This window comes from Heterodontus francisci, chromosome 19, assembly GCF_036365525.1.
Source record: "Heterodontus francisci isolate sHetFra1 chromosome 19, sHetFra1.hap1, whole genome shotgun sequence".
Taxonomy (NCBI): domain Eukaryota; kingdom Metazoa; phylum Chordata; class Chondrichthyes; order Heterodontiformes; family Heterodontidae; genus Heterodontus; species Heterodontus francisci.
This window is the reverse complement of record NC_090389.1, coordinates 26,873,996-26,889,927: the sequence shown is the minus strand read 5'-3', so window position 1 is coordinate 26,889,927 and position 15,932 is coordinate 26,873,996.

Sequence of the window (15,932 nt, the reverse complement as noted above, 5' to 3'; positions counted from 1 at the left end):
ATCCATCTTCCGAAACCTCCAGAGTTTTTTTTTAGTGGACAAAAGAAGATTACAGGCCTGCATCATTTCATGTTTTCACTCCGGGGAAAAGCAAGTGTAACAGAGAACTCTTGAAGTCACATGACCTAAATGCAAGCTACTTTTATAATTGCAATCTTTTCTTGAGTGTGTGTGAATCCATATGAATGTGACAGTGGGTGTAGTTGTGTATATATTCGGGTGTTGAAAAATAAACATTTATCTTTCTTTTAAAACTTACGAGGAAACCTGTCATTTGTCTGTCCCTGACAATTAAAGCACTCAGGAGCTAAACCAATTTTTTAAACATGCTGTCTTTGGTCAGTCGAGAGCTCAAAATGTGTGGAGAAGGGCATCCCTATCATCTCTCCCCTGTCCCTAACAAACCAATTCTCCTTTGAAAATTACTATTGAATCTGCTTCCACCACTCTTCCAGATTACTACAACTCATTGAACAAATCTCCTCAGCTGCCCCCTCCACCTCTGGCTCTTTACCAATTATCTTCATCTTAAACCCTCTGGTTACTGACCGTCCTGCCAGTGGAAATGGTTTCTCCCTAGCTCATCTACCAAAACCCTCATTAATTTGAACACCTCTATTAAAACTCTCCTTAACCTTCTCAGCTCTTGGAAGAACAACCCCAGTTTCTCCACATCCCTGCATTCCTGGTACAATTCTAGTAAATATCCTCTGCACCTTTTCTAAGGCTTTGTCACCTTCCTTGAAGTGTGGTGCCCAGAAATGAACACAATGCTCTTGCTGAGGTCTAATCAATGATTTAAAACTCTGATGAAAGGTCTTGGTCTGAAACGTTAACTCTGTTTCTCTTGCCACAGATGCTGCCATATCTGCTGAGTATTTCCAGCATTTTCTGCTCCTATATAAAACGTTGCCAAATGCCTTTTGCTCCTCTGATAGTGTAGCCATGTGAGTTGCTTTGTAAACAATGGTGTGAGGGTATCTGCAAGAGGTAACTCAACTCTGTTTCAAGATACCCACCTGGGGATATTACATCAATCTAGATCTTGTGAAATTGTGTTGAAACATTGTAATTACATATTTTTTTGGAGGAGGAAAAATGGCCTAAAAACTTTGAGAGCTGAAAATTGTATTTTCTGTCTCTCCAGAGAAAAACATAGTTGGATGGTCAGAAAAAATAGAAAAAAATGGCATCGAATAGATTTAGTGGGCCGAATTTTATGAGCCCTCCAGCGTCGGAGCTGTGGCAGGTGGGCCCAGAGAATTCATCTGAAAAAGGCCCGCCACGACCTCCGATGCCGAGAAGGCTGTGCTGTATTTTACCGGCAGAAGTGAGGCCTCAGGCGGGGCCTTCATTTTAATATTAAAATTAAATTTAAAAGATGCAAATGAACTTACCTTGACCCAGCAGCCGTCCCACGCGGATATTTCGGCCACCGGCCGTATCTCCCACGCCTTCAGAACTCCATACTGAGTTCCGAGGCATGACACTGGTAGGGAGTGGGGAGCAGTGAAATTATCAATGCGGTGGGGGGGAGCCCGGAAAACACTGTTTATTGGCTGTGAGGATGGTGGGAAGGAGCTGAAGGGCAAAATGTTATGAGGTTTGGGGGGGGGGAAGTTCGGATTGGGAATAAAGTTCATTTTGTTGATATTGCCCCAAAAACAAACATTGGGGGTGGGAGGTGGAGGTGGGGCAGGGGAGTGCGTGGGAAAGGGCCTCCAGCATTTATTTAAATTTCTACAAACAATGCACCACAATATAACTTCAAAAATTAAAATTTCTTCTAAGGGCTTAAAGCCCTTTAAAAATGGTGCCGGATGCCACTGCGGGGATGGAGCACCCCCCCCCCCCCCCCACCCCCTCCAAGTTATCGGGGGGCGGACACTCCGCCATCTCCATTTAAATGAGCCCCTATGCAAAATATTGCCGGGGTCAGGGACGGCGCATCCGCACCAGAACATCGCCGGGATCAGGGTGCGCCATCGCGATTTGAGGCACACTCATAAATTTCAGCCAGTATTTACTTGTCACGATTTTTTGAAAGGATTGAAATGTTTTCAAATCGATTCCTATGGAGTGCAGGTAAGATAGAGCAGATAAAACAACTTTGAGAAGGTAAAATAGACTAAAAGTAATGGGGCTGTGATTTGTTCTGACTAAGTAATGTTAGTTTGTATTTCGGCCCTTTGGTTTAATATGCTGGAGCTGTATCCTAGTTGGGTGGAGTGACAAGCAGTGATATATATCCAATTCAATTTGGCATTTTAAATTGTGGCTGGTTGACTCTCCATTCCTCCTAATGTAGTAATTATGAAAAAGACAAGGTCGTTTTAAATATGTGCCATCATGTTGCAAGATGGAGCTAAATAGACTGGTTGCTTTAGAGAACAGATGAGCATACGAATATACGAATTAGGAGCAGGAGTAGGCCACTCGGCCCTTCGAGCCTGCTCCGCCATTCAATAAGTTCATGGCTGAACTGATTACTTCACATTTCCACCTACCCCCAAAAACATTCCACCCCCGAAACTTCAGGAAGATGGATAGAAATACATACATGCATGGGAGGGACTCAAACATTTTTAAGCAACTGTAGGAAAATTATAAATAATTGCTGATGCAATCTATATCCACCTTATGGATAGTGCCAAATATGCTTGCAGTTTCGAAACGATAACAATTTTCAAACTAAATTTCTTATTGTTTCTTCAAATGGTCTTTACTTCAATAGAAGCAGGAAGCTATTGAGTCAAATATAATTCAGATACACTTCAGATAGCTCAGATTGAGCTACTAGAATAAAAACATGGCTGAATGCCTCATGTGCTAACATGCACTAGCGTGAGTCCAGATCAATAAAAGATTTTGCAGTTTCAAATGAATGTTACCAAGGACAAGGAGATTCAAAAGCAGTTCTAACCCTGCTTGAGGGTGCCTTCCTGTTCTATGAGTGCTGTGCAAATAGCCGTTCCAGTGGAAGGGAAGGAATCTCTTTGTTCGACTTTGAAAATCCGAGATGGGCTAGCCATCTAGAGTCAATCCCTTTGTTTGCACATTTTCTCAAAGGTTTCCTCTCTCATCTGTTGATTGAAGACAATATTTTCTAATTTTCATTTTCCATTTCCTCAAAATATTACCCATGGATTTCTGGAGCTGGATTATGGAAAACAGATGTTAGTAGATTTTTTTTTGAGTCTTGCTATCTTCCCAGCAACTCATGCAGTCAAATATGTGAGGCATCTATATTTGTTATGGTTATCTTTAGTGACACCCTGTTGACCCATCTAACATACAAACAAGAAAGCATGCAAATATGAGACGTGAGCTTGTTGCCATGTATCTTGTTTTTTGAAAGTGTCAATCAAGATCGCTAGTGACTGAAACCTGTTTTCTCATATCTCTCCATCTTTCCCGCTGTCAGTTCAATCTGCAATCTTAAAAAAGTTTGTTGTCATCATTTGGAAAGTTCTGTAGAAGCAAATAAACATTGAAGGGTCAGAACATCCACTGAAATAAGAATCTGGAAATATGTGCACAGATGTGTCGGTACTTACATAGAATGACAGGAGGGAACTCCAGGGAACTGTGAATAATCTCAGCTCCAATTCAGCCTTCCCCTCTGGAATTTAAGATGACAACAATGGCAGGTTGGAGCATTAAAATATGAGTTCCATCTTGCTGAATGTATGTCAGAAGATGTGGTTTGCCTCCGTATACCTTCTTCCATCAGGTGCAACTGTTTCTCCCACTCAGGAGTAAGAAACATATCCTGTGGAGCTCTGTTTGTTGCATGTTTTGTGTTGCTTGAGAGGTTATAACAATCAAGAAAGATTGAACAGGCTGGTTTCTCTGGAAAGGAGAAGGCTCAGGGGTGATATGATAGAGGTCTTTAAGACAATGAAAAGGTTGATAGAGGAGATATAGAAAAGATGTTTCCACTTGTGGGTGAGACCAAAACTAGGGACCATCAATATAAGATAGTCACTACTAAATCCATTGGGGAGAAACCTCTTTACCCAGAGAGTAGTGAGAATGTGGAATAAAAACAAGAAATGCTGGAAATACTCAGCGGGTCTGGCAGCATCTGTGGAGAGAGAAACAGAGTTAACGTTTCAGGTCAGTGACCCTGAGTATTTCCAGCATTTCTTGTTTTTATTTCAGGTTTCCAGCATCTGCAGTATTTTGCTTTTATTTTAGTGAGAATGTGGAACTTGCTACCACAAGGAATAGTTGAGGCAAATAACCTTGATGCATTTCAGGGTAATCTACATCAACGCATGAGGGAGAACGGTATAGACGTTTACTCTGACAGAGTTAGATGAAGAGGAGTGTGTTGAGCACAAACACTAGTATAGACCAATTGGGCAGAATGATCTGCTTTGGTGTTCTAAATGCTATGTAATTCTGTGTAATATTGGTGAGCATTTCCTCAATTACACCAACAGCGATACCCATAATATAAGAATATAAGTAAAACTAAGGAATGTCAATTCATCCTCACATATCACATCCACCTGACATTGTCATGTTTATCATCAAAATGTATTCCAAATTTACTGACAACCTCTTTTACACTCAATTTCAGCCCACTATTAAATGGGCATCCTGGGTAGTTTGGGACTACATTGAAAGCAGAAGAAATTTGAAAGGGTTTAGCTGATACATTTACAGGGGCTGATAAACCTTATTATTGCCTCATATGTTTGTTTGTTTCACTCTTGCTACTCTTATGCTACCTGCCTTTGTGCTGTTTGCTGAGGGATTGCCATTTGCCCATCTCCGTTTCACACAGGACACAACAGCAATCCCACTGGGAATCTCCTTGATCTTTCCTTCACAAAAGAAGAGAAAGACCAATGGAGGGACTTCAGATTGGTGAGACAACTGTCATTGTGCTAGTACCCCAGATACCACACTACACCATCCAAGCAGATGCATTCTGAGCTACATTTGACAGAGGAGCAATGTTTGTGGAGACTTCCCTTTCCAATGTTAAGATGTTACTGAAAGAGAAAGGGGTGGAGAGGTGAAGGCAAGGGTATAAGGAGGGGAAGGGGGAGCACAGGAGCGAAGGAGGGGCGTGGGTTGGAGGAGGGCATGGGAGAGGCAGGGAAGAGGTTGGGAAGTGTGGGATGGGGAGTGGGATTGGGAGCTGGGTGTGGAGGAATGAACACAAGGGAAGGTCTGTGATATGGTGGAAGCCAGGAGTGAATTAAATTACAAAAATGATGATGGTGGAGGGCAAAATGGGGTGATAATGGGACAAATATAAAAAGCAAAAGATGGGTCCAGACAAGGTGTAAATGGCAACAGCAGAACCATTATCAGCACTTGAAGTCTGTGAAAATGGGAGCAGTGGTTATGATCCAAAATTGTTGAACTAAAGAGAAGATATGCTGTCTAGTTTGATACAGATGAACGCTCTAAGTTGGGAAACCCAAGACTAGTAATAAAGGCCTATATCCAGGTTGAAAGGGAATAGGAGAGATGAGCAGCTAAATGTATGATTTGATGCTATGCATTAATCTAACTTGTCTCTTTTATAAGACACCTGTGAGAGGAAGTAAAACTGAAGGGAATGAGAATTTGCACATTTCAGAAACCTGGGAAGGGAATGAGTTAAGATTAACAAATAATGTGGAGTCTTTATTTCAAAGTAGTGGTTATAGAGGAAGGATGAGTGTGTAGGATCATGCATTCGTAGCTTCAAAACAACCAGAGATGAAAGATTTCTTTTTCTAAAATATTTCTCACCATATATTTACCCTGTTCTAGTTTTAAGTATTGGTGTAAAGAAACTTTCCTGAATAAGCAGCTGGAACTCTAAAGTGTCTTAAATTTGATTTAAAATCAAACTCATTGTATATACCAAAGACCTTGTACATTAATATAATTTATTTAATGTTGTGGATCAGATAGGTATTGGGAGAATCCAATTCCCAGATTACTGGGTCAGAGACTGGATAGGTCACAAAATAAAGGCCTTTCAACAGACTATGTATAACTTTCATAGTAACTGATACCAAATATTTTATTGAGAATCTCTTAAGAGTGGTGATATGTTAAATCCTGAATTCAGAAATTTCTCATTGACACCCAAAGGTAATAAATTAAAAGTGTGTCTCACAACATTACAATCGCATTATTCAGCTTTGTTATAATTCACATCTGGCACAAAAAACCTCAAAGACAGCAGATAAATATTCTATTTCTGGAGCTTGTGCTGTTGTGCACTGCAGCTGTCATATGCTGAAGGCTTGATTGTAGACCCACAGGGATATCCACATCCCAATGACGTGGATTCTGCCACTTTAGTTACCAACTGATACACATTGTTGGATACCTCCTTTACAGACTCATCATGAGCTGGATGATGGACAAGGATTTCTTTTATTTTTAATACAGTTACTGGCATTCAAATCTTGTGGTTCCTTTGCTGGAAGGCAGGCATCTTCTGTCCCTCTAGACAACTACAGCTGCCTCTTCATCCATTTTGCCACTCATGAACTGTGCTCCACGAAGTAATGCACTCTCATGAACACTAAATAATCCTTTGCACTCACTGCCATCTCTTTCCACTGGATTGGACTGTGAACTTTCTTGGTTTTCTGTCTGTGACAAACGCTTTTATAACTTAAATTTTTGTCAAAAATTCTGTGCATGAACTCTGGAGATATCTGCACAGACAATGCAGCCAATGACTTCTGATGCTTCAATTCTACTTCTGTGTGAATGGATACCCTAGGACCTTCTGCTGTTTCATTCACTTAAGTTATGCACCTGCACTTCCACAAAAGGCTGGCTATGAGCAGAGGGCACGTACAGCATTGGGAATCCACTCAAGAGGTTAGACACAGGGAAATTAGGTTGGTTCACAACAGCCAGTGGTTTTACAAATTAAATCTTTTGCTCAGGTTTCTGCTCAAATCCATTTGCGCATTGCCGAACATATCGCGGCGGCTGTAAAAGATGGTGGCCCACACACATGGGCTTTACTCCGCTGAGCCACCGTGATATTAAATGCGGTGGCTCATTTACATGGCTGGGGTAGACCACTCCCCCACCCAATGATGTGGAGGGGGCATTCTGTCCCCGGCAATGGCATCTGGCGCCATTGCACAGGAGCCAAGCTCTTACATGTAATTTGAATTTTAAAATTTTTAATTTAATTCTTTGAATTTTTAAAGAAATATTCACTTACACTTTATTCAAACAAATTAAATAAATTTTTCAAGCCCCTCTCCCCCCGCCCCTCAATGACCAAACAATTCATTCCTTGTCCTAGCCCCCTCAAAATACTTAGCTTGTACACCTGACATTTCCCCCAATAAAGTTCACAAACTTTACCCTTTAACCCTTCCCACAACACCCTTGACCAATGAAATTAGTTTTACCCTTCTCTGCCCTCCCACACTGAGAAACCTACCTGCAAACCCCCTTCCGACCAGTGGTCCACCTTATATCAACGTTCGGAGATCCGATGGCACGGGAGTACCAGCTGCCAGCTCCAATACGGCACCGGAATGGACAGCGGGAGTGGGTAAGTATTTAATTCAGTAATTAGCATTTTTATAAATGTGTAAATTTGGCTCTCGCCACCGAGCAGTAGGAGGGCTGCCATGAAGCCTCACCGCTGCTGGAAAAATAGGGCCGGGCCTTCCCAGCATCGAGGCTCATGGCAGGCCTCTCCCGGAGCCATTTTCCAGGCCCCGCCACCACCCACCATGACCCACAACATTTGATTTTTAAAAAGTATTGTGGAGACAAATTTGGCAGACAATTTTCACACAGTAAAGTCCCACAAACTGAAATAAAGATAAATGGCAAATTCAATCTGATTTGTTGGTGTTGTTTGAGAGACCAAAGTTGCCCAGAGCACCGGAATACTCCCTGCTCTTCAAATAAGGCCACTGGGCATCAGCTTAATATCTCATCTGAAAAGATGGCACCTCAGGCAATAAAAAAAAAGTAAGTCTTACATTTATATAGCACCTTTCTAGATGTCATGAAGACCACTCACCTGCCAAGAATGAGGCATATTAATTTTGTCATATGAACATTAATTTTAAACTGTTGCTGAAAGAAATGACTTGTTTAAATAGATCACCAGACATTTGGCTGGAGAACATTTGCATACCAAGAGACAGTGCTTAGAGAGACAAAAGAACTGCTCACTGATTCAATTAACATAGATTGGTCTGGGCAATAGTGATCCACATCTTGTCAGTGTAAGAGACAGCACTATACCCGCCCCACCGAGAACTTTGAAATCCACAAACCGCAGGAACAGTTGTTCCCAAATAAGGGGTTAGTCACATGACTAACCTGCTGGCCAACTTGGAGTTTTGAATTGTGCTCACAGGACAGTTTTGAAGATAGACTGGAGATTGCAACTGAACCAGGAACAAGACAGCCTCTCTCCTGGCTGGCTCTCTCTTGCTTTCTCACAAGCCTCCAGACCCATTAAAGTCACTTAAACCTCAAGAGAGAAAAGACTTCTACATCAAAACAAGTTGAAGCGTGCACTGGGCCCCAACGAACGGCAAGACTTACTGGCAACCAAAGACTCAATACTTAACAATACTTACAGTCAAAGGACTGTAATTACAACACAGCTACGGCCTCAAACATTTCCCCTTTTTTATTTCTACTTTTTCTGTCTCTATCTGCGTGTTTGTTCATCGCGTATGCATGCTAGCGTGGTCGCATTGCGTCTTCGTAGTCGTTAACTAGATTAGAGTTTAAGGTTAATAAATTTCCACCTTTCTTGTTTAAATCAAAGAAAACCTGTCTGATTGATTTCTTTGTCTTACAATTGGAAAGCAGTGAACAAGGATTCACTGAGGGGGAGCTAAAAAACAGTGTTTTTAAAATTAAACTCTGTTATGGTTAAACCAGGCAAAGGCTGAGAGGGAACCCCTGGACCCCTTTCTCACCTGGTCGTAACACTAGACCTCAGGATGTTGAAAAACACTTTACAGCCAATGAAGCCCAATCAGTGTTTCAATGTGGCAACTGCTGCAGCAGCAGTGTGATAATGACCAGATAATCTGTATTTGTGATGTTGAGTATTGGCCAGGACACCAGGGATAACCCCCCTGCTCTTCTTTGAAATAGTGACATGGGATCTTTTATGTCCAGTTTAGAGGGTAGATGGGGCCTCAGTTTAACATCTCATTGGAAGGATGGCACCTTCAACAGTGCTGATCTCACTCAGTACTGCACTGGAGTGTTAAGTCTATATTTGGTGCTCATGTCTTGGAGCAGACCTTCAATCCACCATCTGACTGAGGTGTAAGTGCTATCATTGAGGCAAGCTTCCGACAACAACATATACAGTAAAGTTATTTTTTTTTATTTAGAGATACAGCACTGAAACAGGCCCTTCAGCCCACCAAGTCTGTGTTGACCATCAACCACCCATTTATACTACTAATCCTACATTAATCCCATTACCCTCTCATATCCCTACCTTCCCTCAATTCCCTACCACCTACATCCACTGTCTGCTACATTTCATTTGCAATATCTATCAGCGTTTGCAGAAAAATAGCAATTAAGCTCCCAAGTACAAATATTAAATGCTGTATTTCAACTGAAGAGTTTAATATCTACACACCTCATTTGAATACATGGTTTTTAAATTAGTTAACTTACAAATGCTTGTGCATCTACCTTTCTCCAGTAGCTGCCTTCAGCCAAAATGATCTAAAATGTGTGAAGGAATCAAGGTCACCCAAAACTTCTTTTTAAAAACTTACAGATTAATAAGCATTGCGAAGTGGATCATCCATCTCGGTCTCCTCCTAGGTCCCTGGCCTCATGGATGCCAGTCTTCAGCCAATTCAATTCACTCCACATGATATCACAAAACAGTTGAAGCCACTGGATACAGCAAAGGCTATGGACCCTGACAATATCCGAGCTGTAATACTGAAGACTTGTGCTCCAGAACTAGCTACGTCCCTAGCCAAGCTGTTCCAGTACAGCTACAACACCTACCTGACAATGTGGAAAATTGCCCAGGTATGTCCCGTCCACAAAAAGTTGGACAAATCCAATCCAGTCAATTACTGCCCCATCAGCAAGGTAATGGAACATGTTATTGGCAGTGCTATCAAACGACACTTACTCAACAATAACCTGCTCACTGATGTTCAGTTCGGGTTCTACCAGGGTCATTCGTCTCCAGGCCACATTACAGCCTTGCTCCAAATATGGAAAAAACAGCTGAATTCAAGGTTTGAGGTGAGAGTGACTGCTCTTAACATCATGGCAGCATTTGACTGAGTGTGGCATCAAGGAGCCCAAGCAAAATTGAAGTCAATGGGAATCAGGGGGAAAACCCTGTGCTGGTTGGGGTCATACCTAGCACAAAGAAAGATGGTTGTGGTTGTTGGAGGCCAATCATCTCAGTCCCAGGTCATCTATGCAGGAGTTTCTTAGGGTCATGTCCTAGGCCCAACCATCTTCAGCTGCTTTATCAATGACCTTCCCTCCATCATAAGATCAGTAATGGGGAAGTTCGCCGATGATTACGGTGTTTAGTATCATTCACAACTTCTCAGTGCCCCCATGCAGCAGAACTTGGGCTTGGTCTGATAAGTGGCAAGCAACGTTCATGTCACACAAGTGCCAGGCAATGACCATCTCCAACAAGAGAGAATCTAATCATCTCCCCTTGACATTCAATGGCAATACCATCACTGAATCCCCCACTATCAACATCCTGGGGGTTACCATTGAACAGACACTTAACTGGAGAAGCCATATAAATACCTTGGTGACAAGAACAGGTCAGAGACTGGGAACTCTATGGCGAGTAGCTCATCTCCTCCCTCCCTAAATCCTGTCCACCATCTACAAGGCACAAGCCAGAGGTGTGATGGAATACGCTCCACTAGTCTGGATGAGTACAGCTCCAATACTCAAGAGTCTCGGCACCATCCACGACCAAGCAGCCTGCTTGATCGGGACCGCATCCACCATCTTAAACATTCACTCTCTCCAACACGGTGGCAGTAGTGTATACCATATACAAGACGCAACAACTCGCCAAGCATCCTTTGACAGTACCTTCCAAACCCGCGACCTCTACCACTTAGAAGGACAAGAGCAGCAGATCCATGGGAACACCACCACCTGCAAGTTCCCCCCACCCTCACCCCCCAAGTCACACGCCATCCTGACTTTGAACTATAACGCCATTCTTTCACTATTGCTGGGTCAAAATCCTGGAACTCCCTTCCTAACAGCACTGTGGGTGTACCTACATCACATGAATTGCAGAGGTTCAAAAGGTGGCTCACCACCACCTTCGCAAGGGCAATAGGGATAGCCAACAAAAACTGGCCTTCCCAGCAAAACTCACATCCTATGAAAAAATAAGAAGAAATAGAAGGCAGAGAGTAATGGTGAATGGATGTTTTAGTGAATGCCTGACTGGATAGAAGTATGTAGTGGGGCCTCCTATGGGTCAGTATTAATACCATTGCTTTTTTGTTATATATAAATTCCCTCGTGTTGTGTGGCACTATCACTGTGCTAAATGGGCTAGATTTCGAACAGATCTAGCAATGCAAAACGGGGCATCCATGAGGCACTGTGGGCCATCAGCAGCAGCAGAATTGTACTCAACCACAATCTGTAACCTCATGGCCCAGCATATCCCCCACTCTACCATTACCATCAAGCCAGGAGACCAACCCTGGTTCAATGAAGAGTGCAGGAGGGCATGCCAGGAGCAGCACCAGGCATACCTCAAAATGAGGTCTCAACCTGATGAAGCTACAACCCAGGACTATCTGCGTGCCAAACTGCGTAAGCAGCATGTGATAGAGCTAAGCGATCCCATAACCAACGGATCAGATCGAAGCTCTGCAGTCACATCCAGCCGTGAATGGTGGTGGACAATTAAACAACTAACTTAGGGAGGTGGCTCCACAAATATCCCCATCCTCAATGGTGGGGGAGCCCAGCATATCAGTGCGAAAGATAAGGCTGAAGCATTTGCAACAATCTTCAGCCAGAAGTGCCGAGTTGATGATTCATCTCGGCCTCCTCCTGAAGTCCCCAGCTTCACAGATGCCAGACTTCAGCCAACTCGATTCACTCCACATGATATCAAGAAACGACCGAAGGCACTGGATACTGCAAAAGCGATGGGCCCTGACAATATTCTGGCAATAGTACTGAAGACCTGTGCTCCAGAACTTGCCGCGCCCCTAGCCAAGCTGTTCCAGTACAGCTACAACACTGGCATCTACCCTGTAATGTGGAAAATTGCCCAGGTATGTCCTGTACACAAAAAGCAGGACAAGTCCAACCCGGCCAATTACCGCCCCATCAGCCTACACTCAATCATTAGTAAAGTGATGGAAGGTGTCATCAACAGTGCCATCAAGCGGCACTTGCTTAGCAATAACCTGCTCAGTGGTGCTCAGTTTGGGTTACGCCAGGGCCACTCAGCTCCTGACCTCATTACAGCCTTGGTTCAAACATGGACAAAAGAGCTGAACTCAAGAGGTGAGGTGAGAGTGACTGCCCTTGACATCAAGGCAGCATTTGACCAAGTATGGCATCAAGGAGCCCGAGCAAAACTGAGGTCAATGGGAATCAGGGGGAAAACCCTCCGCTGGCTGGAGTCATACCTAGCGCAAAGGAAGATGGTTGTGGTTGTTGGAGGTCAATCATCTGAGCTCCAGGACATCACTGCAGGAGTTTCTCAGGGTAGTGTCCTGTGCCCAACCATCTTCAGCTGCTTCATCAATGACCTTCCTTCAATCATAAGGTCAGAAGTGGGGATGTTCGCTGATGATTGCACAATGTTCAGCACCATTTGCGACTCCTCAGATACTGAAGCAGTCCGTGTAGAAATGCAGCAAGACTTGGAAAATATCCAGGCTTGGGCTGATAAGTGGCAAGTAACATTCGCGCCACACAAGTGCCAGGCAATGACCATCTCCAACAAGAGAGTATCCAACCATCTCCCCTTGACATTCAATGGCATTACCATCGCTGAATCCCCCACTATCAACATCCTAGGGGCTACCATTGACCAGAAACTGAACTGGAGTAGCCATACAAATACCGTGGCTACAAGAGCAGGTCAGAGGCTAGGAATCCTGAGGCGAGTAACTCACCTCCTGACTCCCCAAAGCCTGTCCACCATCGACAAGGCATAAGTCAGGAGTGTGATGGAATACTCTCCAATTACCTGGATGGATGCAGCTCCAACAACACTCAAGAAACTCGACACCATCCAGGACAAAGCAGCCCGCTTGATTGGCACCCCATCTACAAACATTTACTCCCTCCACCACCGATGCACAGTGGCAGCAGTGTGTACCATCTGCAAGATGCACTGCAGCAATGCACCAAGGCTCCTTAGACAGCACCTTCCAAACCCGCGACCTCTACCAACTAGAAGGACAAGGGCAGCAAATACATGGGAACACCAACACCTGCAAGTTCCCCTCCAAACCACACACCATCCTGACATGGAACTATATCGCCGTTCCTTCACTGTCGCTGGTTCAAAATCCTGGAACTCCCTTCCTAACAGCACTGTGGGTATACCTACCCCAAATGGACTGCAGCGGTTCAAGAAGGCAGCTCACCACCACCTTCTCAAGGGCAATTAGGGATGGGCAATAAATGCTGGCCTGGCCAGCGTTGCCCACGTACCATGAATGAATGAAATAAAACCTGGATTTTGTTATTGGAAGTACAATTCTGAAGTTTGACAATGTAGTAACTAGTGAGCCGGATAGTAACAGACTTTAGGAGGACATAGACAGACTGGTGCAATGGGCAGACACTGTGAAGTGATGCACTTTGGGAGAAACAGCATTGATAGGCAGTATAATCTAAATTGTACTATTTTGAGGCATGTACAAGAGCAGAAGGACACAGGGGTGCATATACACAAATTTTTGCAGGTGGCAGGACAAGTTGATAAGGTGGTTAAGAAAGCGTAAGGGATAATTTGCTGTGTAAATAGGGGCATTGAATACAAAAACAAAAAAGTCACACTAACCTTAACAAAGCACTACTTATGCCTCAGCTAAAGCATTGTGTCCAATTCTGGGCACCACTCTTTGGGAAGGATAGGAAGGCTTTGGAGAGAGTATGGAGGAGGTTTGCCAGGATGATGCCTGGAATAAATCTCTTCAGTTATGTGAAGGAATTGGAGACACCAAGGTTGTTCTCCTTATAGCAGAGAAGATGAAGAGGAGGCCTGATAAAGGTATTAGAATTATAAGAGGTTTTGATAGAGTTAGCAGCCTCACAGCTCCAGAGAACCGGGTTCAATTCTGGGTACTGCCTGTGCGGAGTTTGCAAGTTCTCCCTGTGACTTGCAGGTGATAGGTAAATTGGCCGTTGTAAATTGCCCCTAGTGTAGATAGGTGGTAGGGAATATGGGATTACTGTAGGGTTAGTATAAATGGATGGTTGTTGGTTGGCACAGACTCGGTGGGCCGAAGGGCCGGTTTCAGTGCTGTTTCTCTAAATAAAAAATAAAATAAATTTTTTTTCTAAAAAGTGGGTTGGTAACCAGAAATCATAGATTTAAAATGATTAGCAAAAGAGCTGGTGGGGAAATGAGTAGAATTTTTTTTCACACAAAGGGCTGTTAAGATCTGGAATGCATTACCTTAAAGGTAGAAACCTTCAAAAGGCAATTGGATATATATTTAACATGAATTAATTTGTAGGCTATCGGGAAAGAACTGGCGTGTGGGACTAAATTAGACCATCTTCTAGCAAAGAGCCAGCACAGGCATGATGGGCTGAATGGTCCCCTTCTGTGCTGTAAGATCCGATGATTCTATGTATTTTAGGGTTTTCAAAGTATAATGTAAACACATGAGTTAAAACAAAAGGAGGCTCTGGGACTAGAGATCTTTAAAATGCTAATAACCTAGCATTGAAGTGTTTCCCCATTGATTCTAAGTTATTAATAATTTATCAGACTATCTCAACAATCAAAATGCAGCTCATGAAAATATAAGGTTTGGGATCATGACAGAGGTTAAAATGTAAAAATTCTGGAACAAGCGGCAAACCGTCACTTTCAGTTTTAATGAAGGTGTGATGAGGGACAGTGACCAATCCGCTTGCAGAAAGCGGTTTGGTTATTTAAATATTATAATGAGGCTGCATACCTTCATTTCCCAGTCACTCTATTTTAACCACAGGCAGCCGGATTTCCCATGCTTTGGGAAACTAGCTTAAAAGAGGCGAAAAGGGTTGAATCTATGAGATAAGTGCCTTTAAAGCACTGCTTGTGGGCCAGGAGGAGCAGGAGTGCTTCCTCCAACACCAACAAGCTACCCAGTTAACATCACCCACCCAACCCCACCCTACAATCTGCTTCCCCCCACCTCAAACACCATTGGACTCCTCCTGCTATCACCGCGATCAGGACCCACCCCATGATCTAGGCCCCACCCTGTGATCCAGACCCTGAAACCCATTCCCCTCCCAACCCGATTTTCTCAGTCTCCCAATACAACCCACCAGCTCTCGTAGGCTTTAGCCTTATGAAGCATGCTTCTTACCTAGTAGGCCTCCAGCCTGTCAATCAAGCTGTTTTGGGCAGAAACCCCACTGCAAAAAAATGTAAATCAGCAACTCTACAATTAAATTCTGCAGGACATTTGTGAAACCTGTTCTTCTGGGTTTCCCCATCTCACAACAGCACTCCTCCCCCTACCCTGCCCCGCGTACGGAACTTGGTTCGAGGCTAAAATCCAGGCCATTCTGTTGCAAAGTATTTGATCTTCTTTCTGGATACATACCAAAAGATAAAACACAGCCACAGGCAGTGAGGCAAGTTTTCTTTAAAACTGATTACTGCAATGCAGTCAGGCAGAAATGTCTATGAAATGGCTAGTGTGCAGGACAGATTAGTCAAAAATTATCAT